The following is a 15,340-nucleotide window of genomic DNA, read 5'->3' on the forward strand; positions in this document are numbered from 1 at the left end:
GTATATCTTGTATGATCATCCACAAAGACCACATAGTACTTCATATGTTGAGAGGACACAACTGGTGTTGGACCCCAGAGATCACAATGTATCTTATGTAAAGGAAACTTCTCAATTTTATTTCTTGAATCAAAAGGAAGTTTACAACTTTTCCCTAACTGACAGCTAGTACAGACAATAGGCACTTTATTCCAACTTCTAACATCAATATTCTTGCTACTACTCAATAATTTTAAAGACTTCAAACTAAGATGACCTAATCTAGAGTGCCAAATACTCTCTGACTTCTTCCAATCCTGTGTTGCTGCTAAGGCATAGAGGTTGTTATCTTCCAGTTGATATAGTCCTTTTGTATTAGGTCCCTTGGCCAGTAGTGTCCCTGACTTCTTGTCCTTAATAGAAAAACCAAACTCATCAAACTCAAGTTTTGCACAATTATCCTTTGCAATTTTACTAACTGACAGAAGCCTTTTTGTAATGTTAGGAACTACAAGTATATCCTTAGTATGCAATCCTGATTTCTTTGTATTGCCAACGTGTGTAATATCTAACTGTGCACCATTCCCAACAATTATTTTATCAGTTCCTTTATAAGTGTGGAGATCAGACAGATTACCTGTTGTATTTATTATGTGTGTAGTGGCACCTGAGTCCATATACATGGCTTCATCCTCACCTGTAGGATTCTGTAGGTTGACAGCAGCTAAGGCCTGAGGAAGATCTTCTTCAGCCTGATACGAGTAGTCCCATCTGTAAAAGCACTTCAAGGCTGAATGATTGTTTCTTCCACAAATTTGACAGGCCTCCCTTGGTTATTCTGAGTGTTTTGGTTTGTGGTAGCCTGTCCTGCAGGTCTGAAACCCCTTCCTCTTGAATTGTAGTTGGAGTTTCCTCTTCTCTGATTATATTTTCCTCTTCCCCTACCTCTTTGTGTAGTGAAAACCATATTGTAGTTCTGTTGTGGCATCTCCTCCTCTTCTTCCCTCATGTCAAAACCTCTAAGAGAGTTGACAAATTCATTCAGTGTGGGATATGGAGCTTTGCCCAACATGACAGTCCTAAAGGTCTTATACTTTGAACCTAGACCTCTGGCAAAGTTAATGACTTTGCTATCTTCATCGACTGGCTTGTGTATAGCAGCAAGACCATCACATATGCCCTTGAATTCTTTCAAATACTCATCAAGTTTCTTTGTCCCTAACTTAATGTTTTGCAGTTGTTGCTTAAGTTGGAACTCTTTATCCTTTGTTGCTTGAAGGTAGGCTTCCTCCAAGCACTCCCACATCTCTTTGGCAGTGTTGCATCCAACAATGAGGTACATACTTTCCTCAGTCATTGTTCCTGATATCCAAGTCCTCACAAGAACATCTTGTTCATCCCAACTGCTCTCAGAGATCTTCTCCTCTTTTTCATCAGCAGCCTTTCCAGTATCATCTTTGTCCTCAGATGGACCTGTCTCAGGCTTGTTTTCATGGACTATTTTTCTCACTTTCATGACTTGCATCAACTGCATGATTTGAGTTCTCCAAATAAGGTAGTTTGTAGGATTTTGCTTGATAGGACAGCCATAAGGTGATGCAGTGAGGAAGCAGAGAGGGACAAGGAAGAGGGGGCAGAGTTTGAGGCCATTGTTGTGTTTACTGATAACAGGTTTTTGCAGCGTAGATGTGTGTTTAATGCTCTGATACCATGTAGAATTACACAGCCGTGGAGATGAGAGAAGGTTGAGTATTATTGATAAATTGATCATGTACGATTAGCTCTATTTATACACATAGTAATTGTAGAGTCCTAAGTAGTAAACAACTAGGAAATACAAAAATACACTCCTAATATGTATACAACTGCATGTACACTTAAGCTAGGAAACTAGGTTATCTCATAGATGGAAGACTTCATATCCATGCATGAGTCTTCTATCTCACAACAATACAGCCTATTGCAAGAAATGCGTGTCATAAGGCAATTCGTAGTAGATGTAAACCTCCCTGCATTAATTTCCTTCTCCATTATTTTGTGTGTACTAATGTGAGCGCGACATGCCCCTAATAATAATAATAATAATTCAAATAAATGAGAGTCGTGGTAGCACCCAGCCAAAAAACTTTATTGCTACGATAAAATTTTATAGCTGATCATAAGTTTTTGCCACTCGATAAAAGTTACTGTAGCAATAGTAACTTTTTAGCCACTGTAATTTATTTGAAACAAAACATTGTAGCTAAATACATATTTTTGCTTCAAGTTAAAAAAAAATGTATCTATGGTTAAATGATATAGCCACAAATCTTTTGCTACAATAAAATTCTGTAGCTAATTATTAATTTTTGCCATGAGTTAAAACTTACTGTATCAATAATAACCTTATAGCCACAATAAATAATGTGAAGCAAAATATTGTAGCTAAATAAATGTTTTTGCTTCAAGTTATAAAATTGTGGCAAAAGTTCAATGACACCGCCACAAATATTTTGCTATAATAAAATTTCGTAACTAATTATTAATATTTGCCATGAGTTGAAATTTGTTGTAGCAATAGAAACATTTTAGTCAAAAAAAATATTTAAAATAAAAAACCCATAGCAAATAGTATTGTTGCATCAAGTACTAAAATGTCGTGGCAATAGTTAGCTTAACAGCTATACCTGGCAAAATTATATTGCCGCAAATTTACTATTTTGATAAATTTTCGTTGCTAATAATTATTTTTTTACCACAATTTAAAATTTGATGCAGCAATACTATGTTTTTGCCACATTAAATAATTGTTTTCTTACACTTGAAGTTACCATAAAAATAGTACTAGTTATCCTATTCGATTCAATTTTAAAGGGCGTTATTTGCAAGTTTAAACTATAATTTAAATAAATAGGTGATTATATCTATTTAATTTCGATTAACTAATTATATCGAAGTTAAACAAAATTTCACTAAGTGTCATTGGAGCTTCATCTTGATCAAGTGCTTTCAGAATTGTTATTTGTCTCAAATGTTTTCTATCGGAATAATAGCATTGATCTAGTGCAATTAGATGCGTCAATAATTCGATCCGATTCAACTTTATCGGTTGTAAGTTTCAATTAACTTATTATATTAACTTCAATTAACTAATTATATCAAATTTAACAAAACTTTAATAAGTCTCACTCAAGCTTCCTCCTGATCAAGTGTTTAGAAAAGTGTTATTTAACTCGGACATTGGAATAGTACCTTTATCGATCCAATGTAATTAGAGATGTTCATCAATCAACTCGATTTAATTATACAAGATCTTACTTGCAAGTTTCAAATAAAATTGAAATAAAGAGGTGACTATATTTAATTTACTTTTGATTAATTAATTCTATATCGAATTTGAATAAAATTTCACTAAGTCTACTCAAGCTTCATCTTGATCAAGTGTTCCGAGAATTCATGTTATTTGACTCGGACATGATCTATCAGAACAATGCATTGATTATTCCAGTGTAATTAGAAGTGTTCATCATTTGACTCGATTCAATTTGACAGTAAATTTTAAAAATGATTTCAATAAATAATTGATTATATCTAATTAATTTTGATTAACTAATTATATCAAACTTAAACAAATCTTAACTAAGTCCCAGTGAAGCTTCATCTTGATCAAGAGCTTCCAGAATTGTTAATTGACTTAGACTTGTTCGATCAGAATAATACATATATATTGATCTAGTGTAATTAGAGGTGTTAATTGGTCGATTCAATTCAATTCTATAGCTTGTAGGTTTCAAATATAACTTAAATAAATAAGTGATTATATTAACTTCGATTAACTAATCATATCAAATTCAAACAAAATTTCAATAGGTCTAACTCAGGCTTCACCCTGATTAAGTGTTTGGGGAATGATTATTTGACTCGGACATGATTTATTGGAACAATACCCTTATCGATCTAGTTTAATTAGAGGTGTTCATCATTCGACTCGATTCAATTTTACATGATCTTACTTGTAAGGTTCAAATATAATTTAAATAAATAGGTGATTATACCTAATTACTTTTGATTAACTAATTATATTGAATTTAAATTAAAGTCCACTAAGTCTCACTCAAGCTTCATCTCGATCAAGAGAATTCATGTTCTTTGATTCAGACATAATATATCAAAGCAATATTTATCAATCTAGTGTAATTAGTGGTGTTCGTCATTTGACTCGATTCAATTTTATAGGGTCTTACTCGTAAAATTCAAATATAATTTAAATAAATAGATGATTATATCTAATTAACTTTATGACCTACTACTAATTCAATTACTTAATGATTAGCGTAAAATTATAATTAGTTGAACTAAGGATTAATAATTTGGTATAGTTAATATAGAAGTGTATCTATATACCGTAATTTCTATCAAATTAAGTAATGTTCATTAATAAGTTGTAAAATAAAATGAAAAAATTCCAATTACTATACATGGAATGTATTGCAACGTATTGTATTAAGAGATTTCTTACCAAAACTTCTTTTTATTGTTATAATTATTAAGGGGGAAACATGAATTCACTAATTCAAGACTTGGAAAAAAAGGAATTCCCTCCAAAATATTTAGCTCTAAAATTTTTGTGCCTAAATTATAGCCTTCTTCTTCTATTAGATTGACTAGTAAGATTAGAGAGTCAGAAACCCTAAAAGCTTAAAACTCTCAAAATCAATCATTTACAGAGGAGCAAGATTTCTCATTACTCACGTGAATCAACCTAAAATCCCCGGAAGAAAGGTTCCGTCTTTTTCTTCTCCTATGTCTCAATCTCCAATTTCAACCTTTACTTTTTTCTATTATTGCAAATTTCAATCTTAATTTAAAGTTTCTCACTTCTCTTGTTCTTAGATTATCAAATGGAATTGGATTACTCCAACATCTGATGTTTTCTCTATTTGTCTTCTTACAGATTCGAGGTCCTATAGCAGATTCATATAGCTCAACGACTAAATTACTCTTATTATGTTTTTGGACTCCACACGTTCTAAAGGTCCTTTATATATATATATATATATATATATATATATATATATCATTCATCATTTTTTTACAGATTTTTTTAATCGATTAACAAATGTTATGCACAAAAATAGGAAGCATAAGTTTTGTAATTGAATTGTGTGCTTTGTTTTTTGAGTTTTTTTTTTTTTTTTTTGTCTCATACCCCTAAAGAAAAAGAACTCACTCCAAATTCATTGAAAAAGATGTAGCTATATAATGGGTATAATATCACTTAAAGTTCATACTCCATGATATTATAGCCTTTGTTGTTATGGACCCTCTTTTTTATCAACAATCATTTAGTAGTACTAGTGTAACAGATTTATAGTAATTACTCTAGAATGGTAAAAAAAATTATTCTACATTAATTATGAAGTCATTTTAAGAGAATGGTCACTACTTCAGAAGAAACAGTAACTATTGCTAACTTTTGAAATTATTTTTACATAACTAATAAAGAATTGGACAAAGGAAGAAAACATTCAAAGCCTGCAATATTGAACAATGACAATTTGAGCTTTTGATTTGATAGTTGTATTTTTAAGTTGGCTAATTTCTGTATTCTCTTTGCTGGGAAATCTGTCAAAGGAGGGGGTAATTGAAGACTAAGAGAAAAAGATTTTGTCTGAGTTTTACTGATGATTGCAATGGTTTATCTCACACACACACATATATATATGATTGATTGTTTCTCCTTTCTGATGTTAAAATATTTTACTACTGATAGGTAAATTTGAGGAATTAGAGCAGAAATGACAAGCTAAAATCAATGTTGATCCAGCTAAAGTGCACTCAGAGACCGTGAGAGGAGAGAAAGAAGAAGACTATGCGACTCTGGATCTCAAACAAGATATTGTCATAGAGGAATTTTGTATTGTAAATGTATTTTAATTGAAATATAAAATTATGTGCAACTTGAAACATGTTTTGGAATCTAAAAACTTTGAATTCTCTTAGTTGCATTATTAAGTTCTCAGAATTAACAATGCTTGTGGCAAATTCTTCAGTTTGTAGCTATAAATTTTTGAATTCGTAGCTAAAGGTATATATAATTGCTATGTAACAAGAAATTTTTGAATTCGTAGCTAAAGGTATATGTAATTGCAACGTAACAAGAACATAGCAAGACATTTTTACTTTCCGTTGCAAAATGCGAAAAAAAAACTTTAGCTATAATTCAATATATTTCATGGCAAAAGGTATGGATTCTTAGCTAGAATAGAAAAATATTTGTGGCAAATTCTTTTACTCATAGCTATGAATTTTTTTATTCGTAGCTAAATACGAGTACTACTGCCATGAGCTTAAGCTGTATAAACAGCCACAAAACATGTGTTTGCATGGCAAATAAATTAAAAATTTTGCTACAATAATACACTTTGTGGCTTCAATATGAAGATAGCTACAACTTTTATCTGTCATGGCAAAAGAATGCGATTACTTGCTATAAGTATATATTTCGTGGCAAATTTTTTTTACCATCATGGCTACAACACAAAAAAATTCGTAGCAATAAGTATTAGTCCCTAGCCACGGACCATGTAAAGTCTATAGCTAACCTTTAGCTACGCTACATTTTGCTACGAATGCTACGAGAAAAAATATTGTAGCTAAAGTGTTTAGCTACAGAAATTTTCATGTTTAGCTATGCTGTATTTCGTAGCTATATATGCGTAATGTTGTAGTGTTAGTTAATTTAAGATTACTCTTATCTTTATACAAATATCTTTAAAATGAGAAACCTTATCGAGAAGGATCAATTAAATAACGATCTCAACTTATTCAGAATTAACTCGTGGCTAACATTATAGTAGTGCAATAAAATTGGGACCCGTATACCTCCAGGTGCATTGGCTTATCTCTTCATCCTACAGTTCTAAGGGACACATACATCTTTGCTAAGAAACCATTACAAATATCAATTAATGACATGCAGTTAGGTGAAGAGTTGAGTTTGAAAACTCAATAATGATAAGTTTGCATATTTGATAAGTACTTAATTTGGTATATAAAAATGATACGATTTTCTTTTTATATCGACGGTGCATCGGGTGAGTTTGAATACTACTAGTTTAGAATTAAAGTGTGGCTGATATTATTGTAGTACAATAACATTGGATCCGTATATTGCATGTGCATTGGCTTATCTCGATTTCAATTCACACATTTTTATAGTTTAATTTGAAAATTTGATTAGATTCAGAGGTGGACCAACGCGCTGAGGTGAGGCCCTCACCGCGAGGGTGCGGTGCACAGGACCCGTTTCAGTATATACTAGCAATACATGCCCGTGTGATGCACGGGACGAACATATCTATTCACTTTAATTAGCCAGTCTTTAAGGTTTGTATTTTGAAAATAAGTTATTATATATAGCAACATATACAAAATGTATTTTATGTACCATTACTTTAGTTATAATTAAAAAATAGAGTTGATGGAATTAAGTCTTTGAGATGGAGAGAGTCGGACTTTTTTCTCATTATCATGACAATGAAAGTTGTTCATCGATGTGAAAAAGAAAATAATAAGAATATAAGGGAAAATTAATATTTTGATTCTAAATTTTTTCTTTTAAATTCTTTAATATCTTATATGTATACCGACAGGTTGATATTCATTTCAATTAAGTAACTGTTCAGATCCAAACATAAAAACCATTGTTGTATATATTGAATTTTTTAAAAGCAAAACTAATAAAATATTTTTATTAAATTAATTAAAAAATATATTATAATTTTTTATATTAACAATTATAGATAAAACAAATTGTTACAAAGAATCAAAATTAGAAAGATATATGTTAAATCATAAATCACCAAATTTTAATTCTAAAATGAAAATATAAAGTAATACATTTTATAAATGTAAAGAAACAATAATCAGAGACTGCAAAGAAGAGTAAATAAGTAAAGTATTGACAAAGAAGGAAAACGGGAATAAAAGCCACTCCCTCCCTTCAATTTTACTTGTCGACGTTAACATGTCAAAGAAAAAAAAAATTCTTCTTCTTATTTTACCCTTCACATTAATTACTCATTTTCAAATCATTGTCTGAGGCTATTGAGACTATACATCAATAAATATGGATATTATCATAAAATATATACTTCATTTATTAATTCTCAAAGAACATGAAAAGTCAAAAGTGAACAAGTTATGTGTAGGAGAATTAAAATAACTTTTGGTCCAAATTTGCATTACTATTGTTCGTCCTCTCTTCACGTTTAAAGTATTGATAAAGAAGGAAAACGGAGATAAAAATCACTCCCTCTGTTTACTTTTACTTGTCCGCGTTAACATATCAAGAGAAAGAAACCAATATAGTAATTATTAATTAGTACGAAACTTCAATTATGTTGATTGTGTATGAAGATAACGACTACGCATATATTATAGGCGTACATATTTGTATACATGTCATCCTTTTTCTTGTATTTCTTTAATCATGGGGACCATCAAGCCAGGCAACGCAAGAAGAGTGGGGAGAATCATGCAGAAGGGGCTGGCCATTAATTTCCATGGAATTAATGGGTGAATATTTGTGTGTTCTTATTATTAATTTTACCCTTCACATTAATTACTCATTTTCAAATTATTTTCGAAAGCTATTGAGACTTACACCAATAAATATGAATATTATGGTAAAATATATACTCTCTCTGTCCCATATTACTTGTCACTTTTCCTTTTGCACGCCCCTTAAGAAATCAGAAATAAAAGATGTATTTTACTATCTTACCCTTATCTCTCTCCAATAAATACATTCTAATCAAAATTGACTATTTTCAAGAACATTTATTACTAAGGGTAAAATGGGAAAGATTTGATTAATTTTATCTTGTAATTTTATCTTGGTTTTGTAAATGAAAAAGTAATTTGGACATATATTTTTAGTAATGTGGCCAAGTAATATGAGATAGAGAGGATAAGATGTGAAAGATTTAATTAATTTTATCTTGGTTCTGTAAATGAACAAGTAATTTGGACAAATATTTTTAGTAATGTTGAGTACTTCATTTATGAACAAGTAAAAGTGCACAGAGGAAATAAATATGTGTCTTGAGAATTAAAATTAAAGTGCCTACTTGTATACATGAGCAGAGAATAAATATTCAGTACTATGACATATGTTCACGTGGGATAAAAAAGTAGTTTAGTAATGTGGCCAAGTAATGTGGGGATGGAGGGAGTATTTTATTTATTAATTCTTAAAGAACTTAAAAAGTCAAAAGTCAACAAGTATAGGTGCACAGAGGAAATAAATGTGTCGGAGAATTAAATTTGAAGTGCATACGTGTATACATGAGAAGAGATAAATATTCAGTACTATGACATATGACCACGTGGGATAAAAAAGTAGTTGGTTAAAATGTACAATTTATATAGCTTGTGGTGCAAATTTCTATTGTTGTGTTAGTCCTCTCTTTACACCTATATATATATATATATATATATATATATATATATTAGATTAGATTAGAAATACAAAAGAAGACAAATATAGAATAGAAAAATAGACATATATTTTTAGTAATGTGGCCAAGTAATATGGACGAAGGGAGTACTTCATTTTTATTTATTCTTAAAGTACGTGAAAAGTCAAGTATAATAATGCGGCCAAGTAATATGAGACGAAGAGAGTACTTCATTTATTAATTCTTAAAGAACGTGAAAAGTTAAGTAATGTGGCCAAGAAATATGGGACAGATGGAGTACTTCATTTATTAATTCTTAAATAACGTGAAAATTCAAAAGTAAACAAGTAAAAGTGCACGGAGAAAATAAATATGTGTCGGATAATTAAAATTGAAGTGCATACATGTATACATGGGAAGAAAATAAATATTCAGCAAGAACGTGAAAAGTCAAAAGTGCACGGAGGAAATAAATGTGTCGGAGAATTAAATTTGAAGTGCACATGTGTATACATGAGAAGAGAATAAAGATTCAGTACTATGGCATATATCCACGTGGAATTTATTAATTCTTAAAGAACGTGAAAAGTCAAAAGTGAACAAGTAAAAGTGTACGGAAAAAATAAATATGTGTTGGAGAATTAAAATTGAAGCGCACATGTGTATACATGAGAAGAGAATAAAGATTCAGTACTACGGCATATATCCACGTGCAATTTATTAATTCTTAAAGAACGTGAAAAGTCAAAAGTGAACAAGTAAAAGTGCACGGAGGAAATGAATTTGTGTAGGAGAATTAAAATTGAACTGCATATGTCTATACATGAGAAGAGAATAAATATTCAGGAAGAATACGAAAAGTCAAAAGTAAACAAGTAAAAGTGTACGGAAGAAATAAATATATCGAAAAATTAAAATTTAAGTGCATACGTCTATACATGAGAAATAAATAAATATTAAATACTATAATCACATGAGATATAAAATAGTTGGATAAAATATATAAATTATATAACTTATGATATTGCGTGTATAATTTATAAAGCTTATGGTAAAAGAAGGAGGAGGTGTGTTGGTCCTCCCTGCTTATATAGAATAGAAAAGTGTCAAACGCCACATTGGAAGGGACAATGTGCTGCACTGACGTTCTGACGCTCAATAATGAAAACAAGAATGATTTTGTCTAATTCATGATTTCTTTCTTTTGCATGTCCTGTCCTACGAGGTAATCATTTCTTCCTGTTTGTATTTCTATTTCCTTTCTTCTTACGTCTTCTTTGTTCATTATTATTATTTTTGAAATTTAGTAATCTTTACATATATATCTAATCTACATAATGAAAATATTGGGATCATCCATTGCTGCTAGTTTTAAACTTTTAATAGAGACATTTGATTTTGATGATGTCAAATTTTACGATGAAAAGGAAAATAGGGATTCAATATGCCAGACTTGTGAATTTTGAAGTAACAAACCTAACGAAAAAAGGGAAAAAATGTACTTAATTAAAACGCAAAAGTAACACCGGACATACCTATCCCCCATTGGTCGTCCCAATTCTTCAAAAATGCAAAAGTAACAAGAGTAACATGGGATTTGAACACCCGATCATTTTATTCATCTTTCAAAACAAGAGATTTACAATTATATGAGCGAGCTGAACATAACTACAAGCTCTCCTAATATATCATATATACTTGAAAAATAGTTTGAACTATCTTCAATACAATGAGATATATATGAAGTAAATGTAATTTGTAAGAGGAAGATAACCGCTATACAAATGGAGGAGTTCATCCACAAAAATATGTGAACTGTTGCAGTAATACATTCAGGGTGGATCAAAGACAATTTCTGCTTTCTTACTATTTGATGTGATTATAGCGGTATCCCCCATCTATTCATAGTCATAAGACCTCTGATTTGTGATGGTAATTGCACAAAGTTGAGATTGTAAGTAACTGTGGTTTATCTTCTCTAAGGCCTAAGCAGATGAGGAATATTTTTGTATAGAGCGGGTCCAGTTGAGTTGCTGTAGCTAATATTTTGCCAAAGACACTGGACCCTCTTTGCTTCTTTGAGCCTATTTGCATAAGCTTAAAAAAAAAAAAAAACTTATAAGCAAAAAAAAATAAAAAAATAATAATAATAATAATAAGTTGGGGCAACTCAACTTATTTTTTTTAACTTATAAATTATTTTTATCTTATAAGTTATTTTAGATAAGCTAAGTCAAACGGACCCAATTATTTTTTTAGTCTTATTTTAAGCACAAATGGCTTATAAGCTGGCCAGCCAAACACTAAAAAAAGCTGAAAACAACTTATAAGTCAATCCAAACGGGCTCTTTGTATATTTGTGCAGAACTTGCATTAGCTTAATTATTATTTATGTGCAGTTGTTGGCTGCGTACTGTAACAGAGGGTGGTTTTATATATGCTCCCCTCAGCTTTGTAATTCTGTTTTCTTGATATAAAGCTTATGACATCATATGACGATAATTTTTATTTAAAAAAAAAACTATGGGTTTATAATCTCTCTGTAGCAACGCTTCAAATTGAAGTATGAAACCTCCTTGAGTTCTCTTAACTTACATTGCTACATGGTACAAGGAGAGGAGAATAGATGTACATGAAACTATATGCCTCCTAGGCTCTGTCCTTCGCGCATGTATTAATATAGCTTATTGCGTCAAATGCATGTCAAAAAGCACTTTGTAGAAGATGTCGATCGCCATGCATTAATTTCCTTCTCCTTTATTTTATTTATATTTGTGAGAGTTTGTTCTTATCTTCGATTCTACATCTAGATAAAGAAAGGTATAGTAACAGATCACTAGGGTAAAGTTAATCAATTCATGTTTCAGTGAGCTGTGAGGAGTTAGGTAAGTGGGGAATATAGGGTACAAGAAGAGAAATATGGTGCAAGTTCAATGGTTAAAATCCATTGTGGACCAAATGCTTAGATAAATTTTTGGAGGTTTCTTCCATATGGTGGGTTAATCATTTAAGCCTGCAGCTTTTTACGTTAAATGGACCAACACTTGCTAGAAATAATCAAGGGATTCATTCGTGCGAAAATCTAAAAATTCCTAAGTTTTAGAATATTTACTTGCGGATAGTATTTTTCAAGGTAACTCCACAAGTAAATTTGGCGCCAAATTAGTCCCTATGGATTTATTTGAAAAAATAATCCCCAAGTATCATTTTCGTAGGTAATTCCGCAGGTAAACAACCAAAAATATAAGAAAATTATTTTCTTTGTGAACTCATAGGAAAATCCCCATGTAATGGTACTTGCGGATTTACCTAGGGATTACTTCTTGGGGATTTATCTGGAAATTGTATTATCTAGGAATTTATTTGGGGAATTTGTTGGTGCGAATTTAGCTGGGGATTATTTTTCTTGAGGGTTTACTTTGAGATTTTATTACCTAAGGAATTACTTGGGGATTTTGTTGCTGCGAATTATCTAGAGATTATTTCTTGGTGATTTACCTGAATTTTGGATTACCTAGGGAATTACTTGGGGATTTTGTTGCTGCGGAATTTTGGATTACCTAGGGAATTACTTGGGGATTTTGTTGCTGCGAATTATCTAGAGATTATTTCTTGGTGATTTACCTGAATTTTGGATTACCTAGGGAATTACTTGGAGATTTTATTACTACGAATTTAGCTGGGGATTATTTTGTGGGTTATACCTAGGGATATTATTATGTAGGGAATTATTTGGAGATTATATTGGTGTGAATTTAGCTGATAATTATTTATTAGAGATATAAGAAATTATATATATTTTTTGCCGGTTACAAAAGTTAGTGACTGTGTGCGAATTAAATAATTTAAAATTAACCTCCAAATAACAAAAGTCAATATTCAAACAACGTCCATCGATATTGACTTTATCTGTTTTATATTTATTGATTATTTATACATAATATATTTAGTTAAAATGTCGATTCCATATGAAAATCAATGATGTGAAATTTGTTCGGAATAAACTATTGGGCGTATTATGGTTGGTATTAATATTTTGTTGGACATACACTTTCACTCTAATAAGGTCTTGAAAAGAAAAGGTTTAAAGCAGTAATTTTGACATAATTATTAATAACATCATCATGTTTAGTTAATTTATTTAGAGCAAAAACCATTTACACGTTCAACTTTACTTTAAAAATTAAATTCTCTCCTCAACTTTGAACACATTCTCGTCCTCATATGTCAATTAAATTATCTTAATGTTTATTTTAATCTTATATTATCAACTTTTGCCCTTTTCTTTAACTTTGTTAAAATCATGATCTATTTTTTTTTTTAATATGTAACAAATCTACAACAAACCAAGTGTAAGTAAATGATATGATGTTCCTTAATGAACAAATGAGCATAAAAGAAAAAAAATAATTTTAATAATAATAATCAAAACTATAATACCTATGTAGATAAGTGAAATAACAAAGACTGATAATTTAAAAACATATTTCAATGCAATACCCAAAAAAAAAAAAAATCAATAAGAATAGAGGTAGATTTTACAATAATCCCTAAAATATTATATTGTAAATAGATTTTAAATTATAATTTACAAAATATTCTATTAAAGAAAATTAAATTCATTTATCCATAAAAACAAAAGAGACTAAGAGAGAAGTAAAACATGAATGTACACACACATACAAGCACCCCCATACATATATTTATAATGTTAATTAATGAACTTAAATAAAAATTTATAATAAATATAAAATTATCTAAACATAGGTAAAATGCCTAGGTTAGAAAATAAAATATTTCATATCATATAAATAAAGATATTATAGATGGAGGATTGAAAATGTTAAAGATAAAATAGGCATTGCATCGGAAAAGGGGGAAGAATAACTATTATTAAAAAAGATAATAAGTGAATTGTAAATTTGGGAGATACAAATGTTTTGCACCCATTTATTTATTTATTGATAGCAATGTCATAAATATTTATTATTTAAAGTTAATTGTAGGTTAAATTCTGTCCAATACATACTGTATCATTTTCAAACCAAAAAAATAAAGAAAATAAATTAATTTAGCAGCGAAGTCAATCCCGAGGAAATTTGTCGGATTGGGCTCCTCTCCATTTCCCTTCTCTCCATTTTTCTCAAGTTCTACCTTATATTAGAGACACATGACATGGATTAGAATTAATGGCTAATATTTAATTGACTAAAGCAAGGCTCTCTAACCATGGTTTACATAATTAATAACTTATTCATAAATATATTAAAAAAAATCTCTCTCTTCCTATTTTACTTTTCCTACGCAGTAAAATATTATTTCTCCTTTACCCGATTATTTTTCCCACTTAATATTTTTCCCTACGCAGAAATAGACCCCATTATTCAATTGGTGATATTGGTGGGGATGGGGTTCTTATCACACTTTTTTGCTTACCTGCGGATTTTAATATCTGCAGGTAATTTGTATGAGGTTTCAAAATCCCCATGTAACTTATCTGGGGATTTAAAAATCCACAGGTAATAATTACCCACGAAGGTTTTTCCATCGGATTTTTTTGGTACGAATATCCACAGAAAATTAGGTTATCTGCGAATTTTCTTATTTATTCTGCAGAAAAATCTCCATGTAATTTTTACTTTTCTAGTAGTTATTTCTTATGGTTATAAAATTGCTCTGATTAGAAAGCAAGTTATTAATATCATAAGTCGAACAAGCGCGTAAAATGAGAGTCTTTTTGCCGCACTTACTGGAGAGAAGGAAACATATCCTCAATAGTAGCAAGGTCATTATCTCTTTGTTAGTGCCCCATCTATTTGGTTTTGGTTTGATTGCATATTTAATAAAGCAACTTGATTAGTTTGGCTTCTATTTAGATAAAACGAAATTAAATTAAATGAAATTACAAAAAATAAAAA

At 30.3% G+C, this 15,340-nt stretch overlaps 1 long non-coding RNA gene across 1 annotated transcript; it reads left to right on the forward strand.

Moving 5' to 3' along the window:
* Positions 1-4,522: 4,522 nt before the first annotated feature.
* Positions 4,523-5,627, forward strand: LOC132638240 (uncharacterized). The gene is made up of 3 exons (XR_009581636.1): positions 4,523-4,740; positions 4,913-4,984; positions 5,593-5,627. It is a non-coding gene; the product is annotated as an uncharacterized LOC132638240 (long non-coding RNA).
* Positions 5,628-15,340: the final 9,713 nt, after the last annotated feature.

Source organism: Lycium barbarum, chromosome 4, assembly GCF_019175385.1.
Source record: "Lycium barbarum isolate Lr01 chromosome 4, ASM1917538v2, whole genome shotgun sequence".
NCBI classification, from domain to species: domain Eukaryota; kingdom Viridiplantae; phylum Streptophyta; class Magnoliopsida; order Solanales; family Solanaceae; genus Lycium; species Lycium barbarum.